General features: G+C 46.8%; 1 protein-coding gene across 1 annotated transcript in view; it reads right to left on the bottom strand.

Annotated features, from left to right (window-relative positions):
- IL21R (interleukin 21 receptor) overlaps window positions 1-6,865 on the bottom strand; it is a 33,840-nt gene extending 26,975 nt beyond the window's left edge. Inside the window, exon 1 of the mRNA XM_007105184.3 lies at window positions 6,434-6,865. The gene's annotated coding sequence lies outside the window, so the exon portion shown is untranslated. The remainder of the gene's footprint in view (window positions 1-6,433) is intronic.
- Between the last annotated feature and the right edge of the window lie 10,823 nt (window positions 6,866-17,688).

Below are 17,688 nucleotides of genomic sequence, written 5' to 3'. Positions count from 1 at the left end.
GCCTTCATTAAATTGGGGTATGTTTTATTGTTCTCAAAAAAGGAAACAATAATAAGTCACACTGTAATTCCATTTTTTTCGCCAGTGGAAGTACCTTTTGAATTTAGAAAATTTTTCACTTATAAAAGACACAAACAAAAAGACAAATTGAAAAAAAAGAACGGAAAAGAAACTGAAATGGGAGATTATATCTATATCTGTTATAGTTTCTTTCATATAATTATATTATATATTTTATATAATTGTATATAAATATATAATATGTTAAACTGTATATATAATTATATACAACATATATAGAGAGAACTCCTACAAAACAATTATAAATAAATAACCCAGAAGTCAATTTTTTTTTAAATGGACAAAAAGCTTAAGCAGACACTTCCTAAAAGAGGACATCCAAACAGCCAACAAGCATGTTAAAAAGGCTTAAAATCGTTACTTATCAAAGAAATGCAAATTTATATCCCAATATGATAGCACTACACATCAGCCCAGAATGACTAAAATGAAAAAAAAAAATTCCAAGTGCTAAAAAGGATATGAACTAATCAAAACTCTCAATCTCTACTCAAGTTTCTCTGAGGAGTGTAAATTGGTACAACCACTTTGGAAAACTTCTGCTGAACAGGAGACCCAACAATTCCATGTCTAGATTATGCACCAAAGAGCAAAATGTACATGTACATAAGCAGACATGTACTGGAGTGCTCACAGCAGCATAATTTACCTCCCCAAACTGGAAAGAACCCAAGTTCTTGGTTCCCCTGTATCTTCTCTCCCTCACTGATGATTCAGGAATGAGACTCGTTCAGATCCTTAAGTCGGTCATCATTTCCAATGTGACCCAGGTGGGGACTGGGGCTTGAAAGTGAACAGTGAGGGATGTGGTAAAAGTAAAATGGCCCGTTTTCCATAGGGACCAAGAAGACATGAGGTTGTTGAAGAGGGACTCCCCAGCAGTGCCAGAAACAAGACCCAACAGGTCACCAGAAGGGGAAGTGTCAAGACTGAGGGACTTCCCGAGAGGGAACACAGAAGAAAGGGCTTCTAGTTTATCCCTGGTCTCCAAGGACTTCTGCTCACCTGCCCTCCTCCTGGCCTCCTCCCTGACCTCCCTGCATCCAGCTGTGTCCCCTCCAGCCCAGTCCTCACTCCAGCTATGTCTCTCCATGGCTCCCCACTGCCCTTCAGAGAAAGCCCCTAATTCCTTAGCCCAGCATTCAAAACATGTCAGGATCTGTCCCCCAACATTCCCTTTGCCCCCCTAGTCTTCATCCCGGACTCCACGTGCTCCAGATCCCCGACATCTGAACATCTTCACAACATCCCCATTCATCTGGTTCTCACACCTTCGCACGTGCTGTTTCAGCCACCGGAACCCTCTGCTCTCCCCGGCTGTCTATCAGCTTCCTACTCAGGCTTCAAAAGCCAGTTCAAATGTCATCTCCTTTGTAACTCTTTGGCCTCTCCAAGGTATGAGTCACTCCTTCCTCTGGGGTCCATCCTTCCACCAGAACACACTACTCATGGTGTTTTTGGCAACATTCTGAGCAGTTTCTAGGCGGGAACCATGTGTTGCTTGGTTACTGCTGAATGGCAATGGCTCACCCGTGCCTGACAGACAGTAGGTGCTCAAAGCATTCGTTACATGAGTGACTAAACGCAAGAAGATGCTTTCTATCATAATGGATTTTGAAGCTTACCCTCAATGTTGAAACCCATGTAGACTGTACACTCCAAAGATAAATCTTATTCTTTTTGACTCTTCTTTCTTAAATTCAGTGCATTGAGGATCTGTATGCACTTGATAAGGGTAAAAGCTCCAGAGTTCCAACATTTTCCCCCCACCTCAGGGCCTGTGCACATGCCACTCCTTCTACCTAGAACACTTTTCCCCCCTGCTTCTTTGCTTTCTTATCCTCAGGTTTCAGCTACAATGTTGCCTCCTTAAAGAGGCAACCCTCTCTGTCTAGAATGGGTCTCCCCTGCAGTTCTGGGTGCCACACACCCCTTTGTTTGTCTCCTTCTTGGCAACTGTAATATTAGGATTCGTTTAGCAAATGTTCCTGGTTTTGTGTTTATGACCTGTCTCTATCCTGAAGCATAGGCTCCCAGAGGTTGGGAAATTTACCTATTTTGTTCACGCGGCATCCCTAGTGCGGAGAACGGGGCATGGAACATAACAGATACTTAACAAGGAGCTGAAGAATGGTGAATGGGTGACAGAGGCTACAAATTGCTGTGTCCAGTCCTACAAGGTGCAGGCCCCAAGGCAGCCCCCAAGAGGTCTTGGTTTCTCCATCCACTTTGTCACTGTTCTCAGGAACTTCCCCCCACCTGGGGCAACACCCTCAGCTCCCAGGGTCTCAGTGACCATGACCGTTGTCATCAGATTAGCAGCAAGAAATTGTCATAGAGGGACGCTGGGTTGCCCAGGGCCACACAGCGAGTTCTTAAAGCGGAGCTCTCAGGCTGGGAAAGAACCAGCCTTGTGGCCCTGGATCCAGAAGGAGGCTCTGCCTCTAACTCATAGTGGGACCTTGGGCTCTTCTTTTCTCTGGGCCTCAGTTTCCTCATTTGTAGAATGGGGGCAGTGGCCCTGGCCTGGCTGAGGGAGCGTAAGGGGGGTGCTGGGCACACTGTAGGTGTGTGTGAGTATTGCAAGTTGCCTTTTACATAGTTTGGGGAGGGGGGCGGTGGCAAAGGGTGGGTTGGGGGTGTCTGAGGACAGGTGTGCCAAGACCCTGGGAGGACAGCTTAGTCAGTAGGAGCTGAACATGAGGGGAAAGGCCTGCCCAGCCTGTCCCACCTCTGAGCCTGTGGAATCTTTTAGTTCGTCTCTCTCTCCCAGCCGGGCCATGAATCCCTGTCCCCGCAGCCTCTCCAAGCCTGACTGGCCTTTCCAGCTACGGGAACTTCTCCAGCCTGTGCAACCTCTCCCAGCTGAGGGGCATGCCCCACCCACTCCCAGCAAACTCTTCCTGCCTGTGCCATCTCTATTTGCCCTTCACTGTGCTAGGCAACCCCACCCAGACTGTGCAGCCTCCCTGGGCTCCCGTAGCCGCACCTCATCCCAGCCCCATTTCCCCGCCCCCCGACCAGGAGGGGCTGGCTGTAAGGCAGAGAAGAGAGGATGCTTCGAACCAGGGCTGCTTGAGGTCACGAGGCGGGGGCGGGGGGCTGGGGTGGGGTGGGGGGCGGGGCTGGCGACCTGCCCTTTATCCCATCCTTGCCCAGCATGCCCCCATCAGCCTGCCCTGGCCCTGGCCCAGGTAGACTGGGGGTTACTGGTTCGTACCGGAGAAAGCCTGCAGGCCCTCGTCCCAGGCTACATCATCAAGCCCTCTTGGCAGATGAGGAAATAGAGGCCCAGAGAGGCCCAGAGCCTTGCCCAGGGTCACAGAGCGAGGAGAGGCCAGGGCCTGAGCAGGGAGCCAGGCTGGTGCATTTGCCCCACCTCACTCGGGACGATATGAGTGGCCAGATCCTTCCTGGGGGCTGTGAGGACCCGAGGGCAGGGCCCTTTTGCAGGTGGTCTGGCCATCGGGGGCCCTCAGAGGGACCTCTGCTCACACCCCGGGGAATATCGTCAGGTTGTTTCAGAAGTTCCAAGTTTACTCAGAGCTCTCATTTGAGCTGTCATAAAAAGTCCCTTTGGCAGGGCGCCAGGGCGAGAAGTGGGGGCGGTGCCACCTGTGAGCCACGAAGCGGGGGGCTCCTCTCAGTCCCCCTTCCCCTGCCCCTGGGGGCTGGGGTGCCGCAGAAGGCACGGAAGGGGAGAAGTGGGGGAGGAAGGGGCTGTGATGGGGGGGAAGACCCCCCACCCGAGGAAGTGTTTGTTCCCTTGTCTTCACAGCTTTCTTCCCTCTGCTTGTACATGACTCCCTGGGTGACCCTAGGAAACCCCAGCCCTCTCGGAGCCTCAGCTTCCCCATCTGAGAAAGAGGGGAGTAGAATCATCATAGAATGATCATTTATTGAGGGCTGAGTATATGCCAGAAGCTACCCCAAGTGTTCTGGGTAATAACAAGACGATTATTACCAATGATATTTAAAGTAAAACATAGTAGCTGCTATCTCTCATGAGCCACTGCTAAGCTCTTTCCCCTCAAAATGGCACTGGCTCTGTCTGTGCACCACCGAATCCCCAGGACCTAGAACAGTGCCCAATAAATACACATTGAATAAAACCTCACAGCAAACCGAGATAGGCATTCTTATTTCCATATAACAGATAAGGAAACCAAAGGTTCAGAGAGGTTAAGTGACTCACTCCAGGTCACACAAGTACTAAGTGATGGAGATGGAACTCGAACCTACGTCTGACTGTTTTCAAAGCCCCAAATCACAATCGGTAGTGTGGTGATGAGCCAGATCCAGGGCTCCCCAGCTGACTGTGGAGACCTCCCAGCTGTGTGGAGAAGTTGAGCCCTCATTCTGGCCTGCCAGGGTTCTGAAGGCACTGGCTCCCCTCGCTGGGAGGAAGGATGCCCTTTCTTCCTTCCTTCCTTTCATTCACTTATTTATCAGGCCCCAGGGTGGTCCTGGTGCTGTGGAGAAGCTGGTCCCTCCCAAAGCTTCTGGTGGCCTGCTTTACTTGTTCTATCTTCTCTTAAACCGGCCCCCTCCTCCAGCAAGCCCCCTTCCTCTGACTATAAGCCCTTTTGGGCTCCAGTCCCCACCTCCAACCCCTTTCTCTTCCTCGATGGGCAGGCGGGAGCCTGCAGCACATGGGGCGCATCCTTTGTCTTGCTCACCTGCCTCTCCTGGCCCGGGGTCTTGGCCACGTCCTAACATAAGGGCTCTTAGTTTCCTCCACTGCGGGGATGTGAGTATCCAGACTCCCTGCCAGGTGTGGGGCAGGCAAGATTAGGGCTTCTGCTGAACCCACCATGGGGAACAGGTGATCGGGGCTCCCCTCTGGGGTCTGCCCAGCCCCCTTGATCCAATGCCCCTCTCAGAAGGTGCCCCAGGACTATGACTCTTGCTTTTTTGTTATCCTGTCCAGCAGGTTGTCACTCTGGGGTCCCAAACCCAGCTCTGCATCTTATGGTCACAGCTGACCTGGGGAAAGCTTCTCCTCACTGAGGGGCAGTCTCCTCATCTGTGAAATGGGCTGAATGAGGCCACCAGCCTCACCTGGTGTTGTGAAAATGATGGGAGAGCTTCACGCGCCTGTTGCATGCTGAGCGCTGGCCCCAGGAGGGCCAGAGCCCAGGCGGCTGAGGGAGGTGGGACTGACTGCACGTTCCCGAGTGTATCTCTGCATCTTCCATGGCTCTTGGAAACTGGCCTTTCTCCTCCACAGGCTCCAGCCTCCTCGTGATGCAAACTCCCTTCCTGGGCAGTCCCCCAGCCAGCAGCTTTGATATTTTCATTCCCTCGAATCCTCACAACCAGCCCTACAGGGACGGAGCTGCCATTCTCCCCATTTCACAGATGAGAAAACCGAGGCTCCACGAGGCTAGAAGAAGCAGAGAAACTTGCCCAAGTTCACCCAGCCAGGAAGCCGCATGGCTGGACTTTGAACCAGCCAGGTTTTCCCCACTCTACCATGTGCTTCTAAAACCCCCGCACCTTCCCCCAGGGGAAAGCAGATGTCCTCCCAAGAGCAGCCCCTGACTTTTTAATGCCCCCCCCTGCCCTGGGTCCTCTGCATCCTAAGTTCCCCTCCAGGCGTTTACTCACCTGCTCCTCTGCCGGGAGTGTGTCTGCCTGTTTCTTCCTTCCCCCTTTTTTCCCCAAGTCAAAATTCAACCCATCCTTCAAGGCTCAGCCTCCCTGAGTTTCCTCATTCTCCTCTCCTCCGCGCACACAGAACCGATTTGCCTCTCAGCATCGGCGCATCTGCCGTGTTTTCATGAGAAAGATGAGGAGACAGCATGTGGAGGGCAGGACCAGCCTCCAAGTCACCTGCCGACCCTGCTACATACTGGTTGAGTCACCTTGGGAAAATCACTCTACCTCTCAGAACCTGTATTTATCTGTGAAATGGGCACACCAACCCATCTTAAAAGATTTAGATGAAATAAAGGAGATAAAACACACAACCTGGTACAAAGTCGATGCCTCCCGCCTTCCCCAAACAGACCCCGTCACACTCACGCCCACCCCTGCCCGGCTTAGCTGCCCGGAGCCATGGTGACTGTCACATCATGTTCAGTCTGGAACCAGCTTTCCCTCCCCAGCCCCTGCCTTTTGGAGGCTGGTTTCCACAACCTCAGGGGGTCATCTCAGCCATGCCTATGCCTCTGCCTCTATGTCCCTGGGGCCTCTTGCAGACCCACAGAGAGGCACGCCAGGCATCCTGAGCTGGGCTGAACCGTCCCCAGGTGTGATGAGGCCACAGGACTCCTGCACCTCTTCCTGGGCAGAGAAAGTACCTCCCCCCCCCACACCCCCTCCAGAGCGGTAGCTAGAGGTGAGTTACCTGCTGTCTTACTTCTTTCTCAGAAATCCATTCTCTCTGTGCTTCGGGCAATCCGGTGGGCTCCCAGGGGATGGCAGCTGGGCTTGGCGTGAGGGATGGGGGTCTGGGAGAACAGGCAGGGGACTGGGGTGGGAAGCTGTAACCTGCCCCAAGTCACCGACCAGACAGCACAAGACCTGTCACCCAGACGGATGGCAGCTGGGCTCCGGGCAGGCGGGCCACGCAGAGGCAAAGGCAACCATCAGTCACGTCCCAAAGAGGTCACACACGGACAGAAGACAGAGGTTGTTGGGCAGGGACCGATCAGCTGCATGGGGGATGGACTGACAGCAGCCAGGCGCTGGCCCGCCAGTCACACAGGAGAAGTCAAGCAAAGAGGTAGCTGGCCACCCAGGCAGACAGACAGCCAGCCAGGCAGACGGGCAGGCAGGCAGGCAGACAGACAGCCGTGTGGCTGTCAGTCACGCGCAGGGAGAAGCAGGCAGACAGTCGGACCCCAAGCCCTTCGGTCACTCAGCAGAGAGACGCCAGTGGGTCGGCCAGAGGCGGTGCCTGCTATCCCAGCGCCACCGCGTGCTCAGGGTGGGGAGGAAGGGGAGGATGTGGTGAGCCGCTCCCCAGGCCCCGCCCACAGAGCAGCCGGCTCCTCCCCCAGGGAGTGAGAAAGAGGTGGGAGGGGGCCCGGTCCCAGGGGAAGGTCCACTGCTCACCAAAGGTCTCCCGCTAGGAAGACATTTGGGGCCACCGGCGTGACGTTTGCTACCTGCGGACGGGTGACAAGACCCCCACAGGCCTCACAGTCTTGACCTTTAAGGCGGGCACGGGGGCGGTGAGCCGCCGCTTCTCCCAGCTGTGGAAACTGAAGCTCCGAGGGGGAGGTGGCATAGCGAGACCCGGGAGGTCCCCAGGGGTCTCAGCTCAAGGAGAAGCATGAGAGCCCAGAGACCTGCCCAAGGTCCCATGGAGAGGCAATGGCCTCTCTTCTGGAGTTTGCACGCTGGCCGGCTTCACTCCTGCTCGCTGCCTGCCTGGCCCAGCAGAGGTCTGAGTTCGGGACCCCCTCCCAGACTCCCTGAGCCTTCTTCCCTTGAATCCGGCTTCCTGCTGCAATGCTGCAGGGAGCAGGATGCTGTCTCCGTGCTTTTGGGAAGACAATCCCTTGGGCATGTCACATCACCCCTCTGAATGCCTGCCTCGCTTTGCCCATCTGTCAAATGGGGAGACCTAGCCATTTAACACATGGGAACTCAGGAAGAAAATAGAGAAAAGAAATTCTCAAGAAAATTCTTGTCTTGCTGACCAGCCAAGGGCCCGTGAGAGGGTCAGATGTCTCTTGCAGACATTTATGAAACCTGGGGACAAAATTCAGCAAGTTCACACCCAGCAGCCTCAAAGAACTGGTGCTATCACAACTACTACTATTAGTATCTTGCATTTTTTAGGCACTAGGTGATCTCATTTATCCTACAAACCCTGTGAGGCAAATAAGATTATGACTATTTATTTTACAGTGGGAGGAACCAAGGCTCAGAGGGGTGACATGTCACACTAGCAAAGAAGTGTCAGAGCTGGGATTTGAACCTGGGTGGATCAGATTCCTAAGGCTGTGGAAATGGGCCCAAACATTTCATCCTTGAAATGTTACCAGGGTGAATGGGGGCTGTTTTGTGCTGTTTTAATGACACAGGTTGGCTCAAACACACATGCCATCTCTCCCCAGCTGACTCATTTTTGGGAAACAATTTGCAGCTAAGCCACATGACCGCTCCAGAGAAAAAGAGAAAGCATCTTGTTATTTATTCTTTTTTTCTTTTTCTTTTTCTAGCTGTTTCTGAGGAACTTGGTACAAATTCCGCTGTGGCCAATTCAAAAGATGTTTGCCCTAAAGAGATTCTCTTCCTCACAACCAAAATAACTTATATTCTCTGGAGCACGTTTCTTGAGAGGAAGCCAGCTTTTCTTTGTCTTTCTCTTGATCTTCAGGGTGAGTTTTCTGATACCATGGATGAAAGATCAAGAGAAGGAGTAGTTTAAAAAAAAAAAAAAAGAGCTAATATTTGCTGAAAGCTGATTCTGTGCCAGGGTTTTAAGGATTTTAAAGGGTATCACCTCACTTAAACCTCAGAATAACATGAGAAGGTAGTTATTATTACCATCATCGACATCATCCCTATTTTACAGGTAAGGAAACCAAGGCTCAGAGAGGTTAAGCGACTTGTTCAAGGTCACACAGCTGATGCTGGCGGAGATGAGATTTGAACTCAGTCATTCGGGCTCCTGAGTTTACATTCTTGATCACCGCACTACACTGCTTCTGGATGTATGTTAACCCAGGGATATTCAATCCTCTTCCCACCCTCCCTCCCAGCTGCCTGCCTTCCTACCTCCCATTCTTCTCTCCACCCACCCATTCACCCACCCACCCCCTCTTCCATTCTTCTACCCACCCACCCACCCAGCCCAACCCACCCATTCTCTCCTTCCGGCCTTCTACCCACCAACACTGAACATGCCCTTGGCTAGGTACTGGGGACATTCTCCAGAAATACACAAGAGTGGTGGCCCTCATGGAGCCTGTATTCTGGTGGGGAGAGACAGACAAAAAGAAGTAATGGACAAACTAAATGCAAATTATACTGTCATAGAAAACCGATGAGAGGTCTAGGTAGTGACACAGAGGGGGCACCCTGGATGGTAAGAAATACCCCAGCCACAGGGGAAGCATTTTAGGCAGAAGGACCTGCAGGTGCAAAGGCACTGAGGTGGGAGGGAGTGTGGCTCGCTCCAGGAACCTGGGAACAGTGTGGGGAATAGAGTGAGCAAGCAAAGGAATGCTAGGAGATGGAATCATGGAAGTCCCACATCCTGCACACCACCTGGGACCTTGCAGGATGGGGTGAAGAAGGTAGATTTGGCTCCAAGGGAAATTGGATGTCATCTGAGGTTTCATCAGAGGAGTGGCTGAATCCAGTTTACATTTTCAGAAGAGTGCTCCAGCCATGATTTAGGGAGTGGGTAAGATGCAGCAGTGGCAACTTAACCCTTTGTGTTTAAAAAGTAGATGCTTTTGGAGATGGAAAGTTAACAGCTGCCATGTCCTTTGGGGTGAACCTGAGTCCCCTTAGAAGTAGATCTGTGTTGAGGGAAGGGTCCCTTAAGGGACCCCTCTGGGTCAGTTCCTGTCTCATGAATGTGGCCCAGGAGGTCTCAGAAGACGGTGAAATAAGATGTCTCAACACCCTCCCAACACCCCTGAGTATTTAAAGCTGGTCAGTGGGGAGGAAGTGGTTAAATTTGCATTTCAGCCAAGGGGACTACTGGGAAAAAAATAATTGACACTGCCCCTCCTTCAACCCATTTCCTCTTTTTTATTTTAACAGTTTTATTGAGGTATACTTTACCCAGCATAAAATTCACGCATTGTAAGTGTACAATTCAATGATTTTTAGTAAGTTTACTGAGCTTTGCAACCATCACCGCTATCTAATTTTTTGAACATTTCCAAAAAGGTCCCTTGTTCCTGTTTGCAGTCAATCCCATCCCCACTCCCAGTCCCAGTAATCTCCTTTCTGTCTCTACTGATTTTCCTTTTTCTTTTCTGGGTATTCTGTATAAATTGAATCATGCATGTGGTCTTTTGTGTCTGCTTTCTTTTCTTTTGCATAACGTGTGTGAGTTTCTTCTGTGTGGTAGCATGTACTTCATTCATTTTTATGCCCGAGTAATACTCCATTGCACAGATATGCTACATTTGGCTTATCCATTCATGAGCTGATGGAAGTTGGATTGTGTTCACTTTATCTTTATTACGAACAATACGGCTATGAACATTTCCATGCCAATCTATGTGCAGACCTGCATTTCAAATCTTGCGGATATACACCCAGGAGTGGATTGCTGGGTCATTCTATGTTTAACTTACTGAAGAGCTGACAAACGGATTTCCACAGCAGCCACACCATTTTACACTCCCACCAGCAATGTATGAGAACTCCAATTTCTCCACATCATTGCCAACACTTACTATTTTCCTTTTATTTTTTAAGATGTTGGGGGTAAGAGTTTATTAATTAGTTTATTTATTTTTGCTGTGTTGGGTCTTCGTTGCTGTGCGAGGGCTTTCTCTAGTTGTGGCGAGCGGGGGCCACTCTTCATCGCGGTGCGCGGGCCTCTCACTATCGCGGCCTCTCGTTGCGGAGCACAGGCTCCAGACGCGCAGGCTCAGTAGTTGTGGCTCACGGGCCCAGTTGCTCCGCGGCATGTGGGATCAGGGCTCGAACCCGTGTCCCCTGCATTAGCAGGCAGATTCTCAACCACTGCACCACCAGGGAAGCCCTCCTTTTTTTTTTTTTTTTACTAGAGCCATCTTGGTATGTATAAAGTGGTATCTCATTGTGGTTTTGCTTTGCATTTCCCTAATGGTTAATGGTGTTGAACATATTTTCGTGTGCTTGGTAGTCATTTATACACCTTCTTTGGAGAAATGTCTATTCAAGTCCTTTGCCTGTTTTTAACTTGGGCTGTGCTATAGACTGTCTGTTCTCCCCCAAAATCACATGTGGAAATCCTACCCCTCAAATGTAACAGTATTAGAAGGTGGGGCCTCTGAGAGATGAATAGGTCATGAGGGCAGAGCCTTCATGAATGCGAATAGTGCCCTTATGAACAAGACACTAGAAAGATAAGTTACTCCTTCTGCTGTGTGAGGACACAACAGTCTACAAACAAGGAAGTGGGCTCTATCGAATCTGCTGGCACCTTGATGTTGCCCTTCCCAGTCTCCAGAACTGTGAGAAGTAAATTCTGTTGTTAATAAGCCACCTAGTCTACTGGATTTTGTTATAGCAGCCCAAACAGACTAAGACAGATTGTTTGTCATTTTGTTGTTGAGTTGTAAGAGTTCTTTATATATTCTGGATACTAGAGCCTTATCAGATATATGATTTGCAAATATTTTCTCCCATTCTGTGGTCATCTTTTCACTTTCTTATAGTTTTTAATGTTTATGAGGTACAATTTATCTCTTTTGTTCTTTTGTTTCACATGCTTTTGGTGTCATGTCTAAGAATCTATCACCAAATCTAAGGACATGAAGGTTTACCCTTATACCTTCCTCTAAGAATTTTATTTTGTTAGCTCTTATATTTAAGTCTGTAATCCACTTTATATTGATTTTTGTATATGGTGTAAGGGTCCATGTATGTAGATATCCAGTTGTCCCAGCACCTGCTTGTTGAAGAGACTATTCTTTCGCCATTGAATTGTCTTGGCATCCTTGTCAAAAGTCACTGTCCATTCATGCATGGATTTATTTCTAGACTTTTGATTCAATTCCATTGATCTCTATTTATGTCCTTATGCCAGTATTACACTGTTTTGATTACTGTAGATTTGTAGTAAGTTCTGAAATTGGGAGTTTGAGCCCTCCAACTTTGTTGTTCTTTTTAAAGATTGTTTTGGCTATTCTGGGTCCTATGCAATTTCATATGAATTTTAGGATCAACTTTTCCATTTCTGAAAGAACGAAAGGTTATTGGGATTTTGACAGGGATTGCACTGAATCTAGGTGTTGTTTTGAGGAAAAGTGCCATCTTAACAATGTTAATTCTTCCATTACATGAACATGGGATGCTTTTTCATTTACTTAGATCTTTAATTTCTTTCAGCAATGTTTTGTAGTTTCCAGTGTATAAGTCTTTCACCTCCTTGGTTAAATCTATTCCTAAGTATATTATTATTTTTGATACTATTATATATGGAATTGTTTTCTTGATTTCCTTTTTGGATTGTTCATCGTTAGTGTATATAAACACAGCTAACTTTTATGTTAATCTTGTACCCTGCCATTTTGCTTAATTTGTTTATTAGCTCTAATAATTTTTTTGTGAATTCTTAAGGGTTTTCTAGCTAGAGTATTATGTCATCTACAAATAGTGGTATTTTACCTCTTCCTTTCCAGTTTCTTTTATTTCTTTTTCTTGCTGAATTGCTGTGGCAAAAACCTTCAGTGCGATGTTGAATAGCAGTGGTGACAGCAGGCATCCTTCTTTCTGATCTTAGGGGAAAAGCTTTTGGTGTTATCGTTCATCACGTGTGATGTTAACTGTGGGTTTTTCACATATGGCCTTTATGACGTTGAGGGACTTCCATTCTATTCCTAGTTTGCTAAGTGTTTTTTATCATGAAAAGGTATTGAATTTAATCAAATGCTTCCTTTTTTTTGCATCAGTTGAGGTGAGCATGTGGGTTTTCCTTCATTTTATTAATGTGGTGTACTACATTGGTTAATTTTATGTTGAACAACGCTTGAATTCCTGGGAAAACCCTACTTGGTCATGTTGTATAATCCTCTTAACATGCTATAGGATTCAGTTTGCTGGTATTTTGTTGAAGATTTTACATCTGTATTCATAAAGGATTGGCACATAATGTAGTTTTCTTTTCTTCTGCTGCTTTTATCTGGCTTTGGTATTATAGAATGACTTAGGAAGTATTTCCTCCTCTTCTATTTTGTGGAAGAGTTTGAGAAGGATTGATGTTAATTCTTCCTTAAATGTTTGGTAAAAGTTATCAGTGAAGCGTTTCTGACTCTGGACTTTTCTTCATTAAGAAGTTTTTGATTATTGATTCAACTGTATTTTTCTTATATATCTGTTTAGATTTTCTTTTTTTTTTTGAGTCAGTTTTGGTAATTTATGTCTTTTTAGGAGTCTTTCCATTTCTAAATGGATAATTAGGTTATCTAAATTTTTTATTTATTATTTTTTTTCGGTACGTGGGTCTCTCACTGTTGTGGCCTCTCCCTTTACAGAGCACAGGCTCCGGACGCGCAGGCTCAGCGGCCATGGCTCACGGGCCCAGCCTCTCCGCGGCACGTGGGATCTTCCTAGACCGGGGCACGAACTCGTGTCCCCTGCGTCAGCAGGCGGACTCTCAACCACTGCGCCACCAGGGAAGCCCTAGGTTATGTAATTTTTGACATACAATTTTTATTCTCTTATAATCTTTTATCTGTAAGGTTGGTAATAATGGCCTCATTTCCATTTCTAATTTTAGTCTGTTGCATCTTCTCTTTTTTGCTTAGTTCAGCTAAAGGTGTGTCAATTTTGTTGATCTTTTCAAAGAAACAACACTTGGTTGATCCTCTTCACTGTTTTTCTATACTTTGTTTCATTTGTCTCTACTTTAATCTTTCTTATTTCTTTCCTCTGCCAGTTTTGGGTTCAATTTGCTCTTCTTTTTCTAGTTCCTTAAGGTGTACAGTTAAGTTACTGATTTGTAGTGACAAATGGTGGAGGCCATTCAGATATTCTCTCTGGCCCTTTCCCTCCTCTCCTTCTGGGACTCTTATAAATCATATGTTATTATACTTAATGGGGCCCTACAAGTCCGTTAGGCTCTGTTCATTTTTCTTCACTCTGTTTTTCCTTTATGCACCTCAAACTGGATAATTTCAATTTGCCTATCTTCAAGTTACTGATTCTTTGATCTGCCTGCTGCAAATCTGATGTTGAACCCCTCTGGTAAATTTCTCATTTCAGTGTTTACTTTTTAGCTCCAGAATTTCTATTTGGTTTCTTTGTATAATTTCTTTTTATTAATATTTTCTATTTGTTCATACATCATTCTGGTTTCCCTTAGTTCTTCATCCATGGTTTCCTTTAGCATTTTGTGCATATTTAAGACACCAGATTTAAAATCTTTGTCTAGTAAGCCCAATGTCTGGATTTCCTCAGGGACAGTTTCTGTCATTTTCTTTTTTTTGTCTGTTTTTTCCTTGTGAATGGGCCACGCTTTCCTATGTCTTTTATGCCTTATTGTTATTGTTATTGTTGAAAACTGGACATCTTTAACATTGTAATGTGATAACTCTGGAAATTAGATTCTCCCCTGCCCCTCTGCCCCAACAGGGTTTGCTTTTGTTGTTTGTTTTGGCTACAGCCATCCATTTGCTTAGTGACTTTTCCAATCTATTTTTGCAAATACTGTATTATTCCTTGTTGTTGTATATTCACTGAAGTCTCCATTCCACTATCTTGGCAGTCAGCCAGTGATCTGATAGAGATTTCCTTAAACACCTGGAGCCAAAATGAATAAGGCACACAGAACAAAAAATACTTTCTCAATCTTTAGAGATTGGCTCTGAGCTGGGACACTTCTTCAATGCTTAGCCAGGCTGACTATATAACTGCATTTTAGCTTTCACCTTAGCTTTTCACCTGCTTGTGAAGAACCCAAAGATCAGCCAGAGGTGCAAACCTAGGGTCTTCTCAGATCTTTTCGGGGCATGCATTCAGCCCTGGGCATATGCATTGCATTCCAGATTCCCTGGTATATGTGGAAGCCTTTCAATGCCTTTGTATTTTCCTCTCCAGCCTCCTGCTTCCCAGGCTTTTTGGTCTGTCTGTGCTTGCTCTGTCCATCACCCCTTGCCCCAGTATATGTCTTTAAATTATTTCAACAGACACTACCTAGGAAGCAGCTCCAGTCTTGAAAGAGTTTCAAAGGGGGGCAAAACGAAGGCAAATGCCCAAGCCAATCCCTCAGGAAGCTACCAGACAGATCAAAAGGTACAACCACAATTCTTTGAGAACAAAATTTGTATTGCCCTTTCCTGTTCTAGCAAATCACACCCAAAATTCAGACCACTGTTCCCACACCCCCCGCACTGAGCTGGGGAATAGGAAATAGTAAGCAGATAAGCAAAAATGTCACAACACATTCTTAGCAAATACTGAGTCTCTTTCTTCATCAAGGAGGCCCCCTGGTTGCTTTACAGCTTTGATTAGATTCCAGGAAAAAACGTTGATTCTGACAGTTTTTGCCAGCTTAATGCTTGTGTCAGTGGAAAGACTGATCCTTGAAATTCTCTACATTTTAAAAGTTTATTAAAGTGCAATTCACCAATTTTTTTTTTTCCTTCTGTGGATGGCACTTTTGGTGCATGTCTAAGAGCAACGTTCTTAGCCCAAGGTAAAAAAAATTCTCCTCATGTTTTCTTCTAAAAATTTCATTGTTTTAGTTCTTATGTTTAGCACCATGGTTCATTTTGAGTTAATGTTTGTGTCTAGTGTGAGATAATCTAAATTTATCTTTTTGCATGTGAATATCCAGTTGTCCCAGCATAATACGTTAAAAAGATTATATTTTCCCCATGGAATTACCTTGGCACCTATTTTGAAAATTAATTAACTATAAATGTATGGGTTTATTTTTGTATTCTCTATTCTGTTCCATTGCTCTATGTCTGTCTGTGTGTCAGTACCACACTGTCTGGATTACAGTAGCTTTGTAGCAAGTTTTGAAATCGGGAAGTGAAAGTCATGCAACTTTATTTTGCTTTTTCAGAATTGTTTTGCCTATTCTGCTTCCTTTGGATTTCCGTATAAATTTTAGGATTAGCTTGTTAATTTCTGCAAAAATATCTGCTGGGATTTTGACAAGGATTGTGTCGAATCTATGGATCAATTGGGGGAGATGCGCCGTTTTAAAGATATTGTATCTTCCAATCCATGCCCATGAACTAGCTCTCCATTTATTTACATCTTTTAAAATCTCTCTCAGGCACCTGCTTCCGCATCAATTTCCTTTTGAGGCCCAACACTGTAGGGCTCCTTTGATAGACCAAATGGTCTGCTGAGGACTCTAGCCAAGGAAGGGCAGGAGGTGTTACACTGAGAACTCACCATAGCAGAAGGTAACATCTAGAGGGTGGTGGCAGGAGGGCTGGGTTGTACACACATGTGGCTGAGACTTGGAACCATCTTTTCATTCTGTTACGCTGATACAGTGGATTTATTTCAAGAGCAGTGGCTGAATATAAAGGTAAAACTAATGAACGGTGCCCTCAGTTATGAGTAATGCAGAAGGGAAATGATTATCCTGCTTTCAAGACTCACCTTGGTGTGTTTGAGGCTGTGGACCAAACAGGACTCTCATTCAAGCAGGTGATAGTAACGTCTTAGAATTTTCTAAATCTCTTCCTCAAATTAGTCTCCCTGGTGGGCTGATCAGATTGCCCAGCCATGGATCACATTATTGATGTTTGAGGCAGGAAGGATGTCTTGGCTGGGTTCCCCCAGAAGCAATTTCTTTTTTAAAAATTAATTAATTAGTTAGTTAATTACTTAATTAATTTTTGGCTGCATTGGGTCTTCGTTGCTGCCCGCAGGTTTTCTCTAGATGCGGCGAGCGGGGGCTACTCTTTGTTGTGGTGCATGGGCTTCTCATTGCGGTGGCTTCTCTTGTTGTGGAGCCAGAAGCAATTTCTAAGACAAGGATTCAAGTGCACGTGATGGATTTGGGAGGTGATCCCAGAAACCATTTGCAGGCGAGTCAGCAAGTGGTGCGTGGGCTTCTCATTGCGGTGGCTTCTCTTGTTGTGGAGCCAGAAGCAATTTCTAAGACAAGGATTCAAGTGCACGTGATGGATTTGGGAGGTGATCCCAGAAACCATTTGCAGGCGAGTCAGCAAGTGAGGCACGGCAGGGCAGGAAGCCAACAGGGAGCTCTAAGAGCAGGTTAGTGCTGTGGCAACTGGAGCTTAATCCAGTTAATTTCTCCAACTTGTCCCAGATGAGGAGCGAGGAAGCCGGGGTATTTCTTTACTAGGACCCCATCTGTCATTAGTAGAGGGCTGCTTCCAGGGACACTTCAGCTGCCCTCCTGTGTGTACCTGCAGCCAAAAATAAGCCTTCGGGCTACTAGTTGCAACTATTTGCAATAAGACCCCCTCAGTGTGTACAGCTGAGAGGATGAGGGTGAGGCTCCACCGTTGGCTGCAGGGCAAGTGGTAGCAACTGCTAATTGCCTCCCAGCTTCCTTTCTGCGTTTCTTCCTCATATTAGAACCACAGTGTAGAGAGATTGGTTCAAGATGGTGGAGTAGAAGGACGTGCGCTCACTCCCTCTCTCAAGAGCACCGGAATCACAGCTAACTGCTGAACAATCATCGACGGGATCTCACCAAAAAAGATACCCCACATCCAAAGACAAAGGAGAAGCTGCACTGAGACGGTAGGAGGGGTGCAATCACAATAAAATCAAATCCCATAACTGCTGGGTCGGTTACTCACAAACTGGAAAACACTTATACCACAGAAGTCCACCCACTGGAGTGAAGGTTCTGAGCCCCACGTCAGGCTTCCCAACCTGGGGGTCCGGCAACGGGAGGATGAATTCCTAGAGAATCAGACTTTGAAGACTCGTAGGATTTGATTGCAGGACTTCGACAGGACTGGGAGAAACAGAGACTCC

The sequence above is a fragment of the Physeter macrocephalus genome, chromosome 14 (genome assembly GCF_002837175.3).
Source record: "Physeter macrocephalus isolate SW-GA chromosome 14, ASM283717v5, whole genome shotgun sequence".
Taxonomy (NCBI): domain Eukaryota; kingdom Metazoa; phylum Chordata; class Mammalia; order Artiodactyla; family Physeteridae; genus Physeter; species Physeter macrocephalus.
Note: the sequence above shows the minus strand (reverse complement) of the source record. Positions and strands in the feature narration are given on the sequence as shown.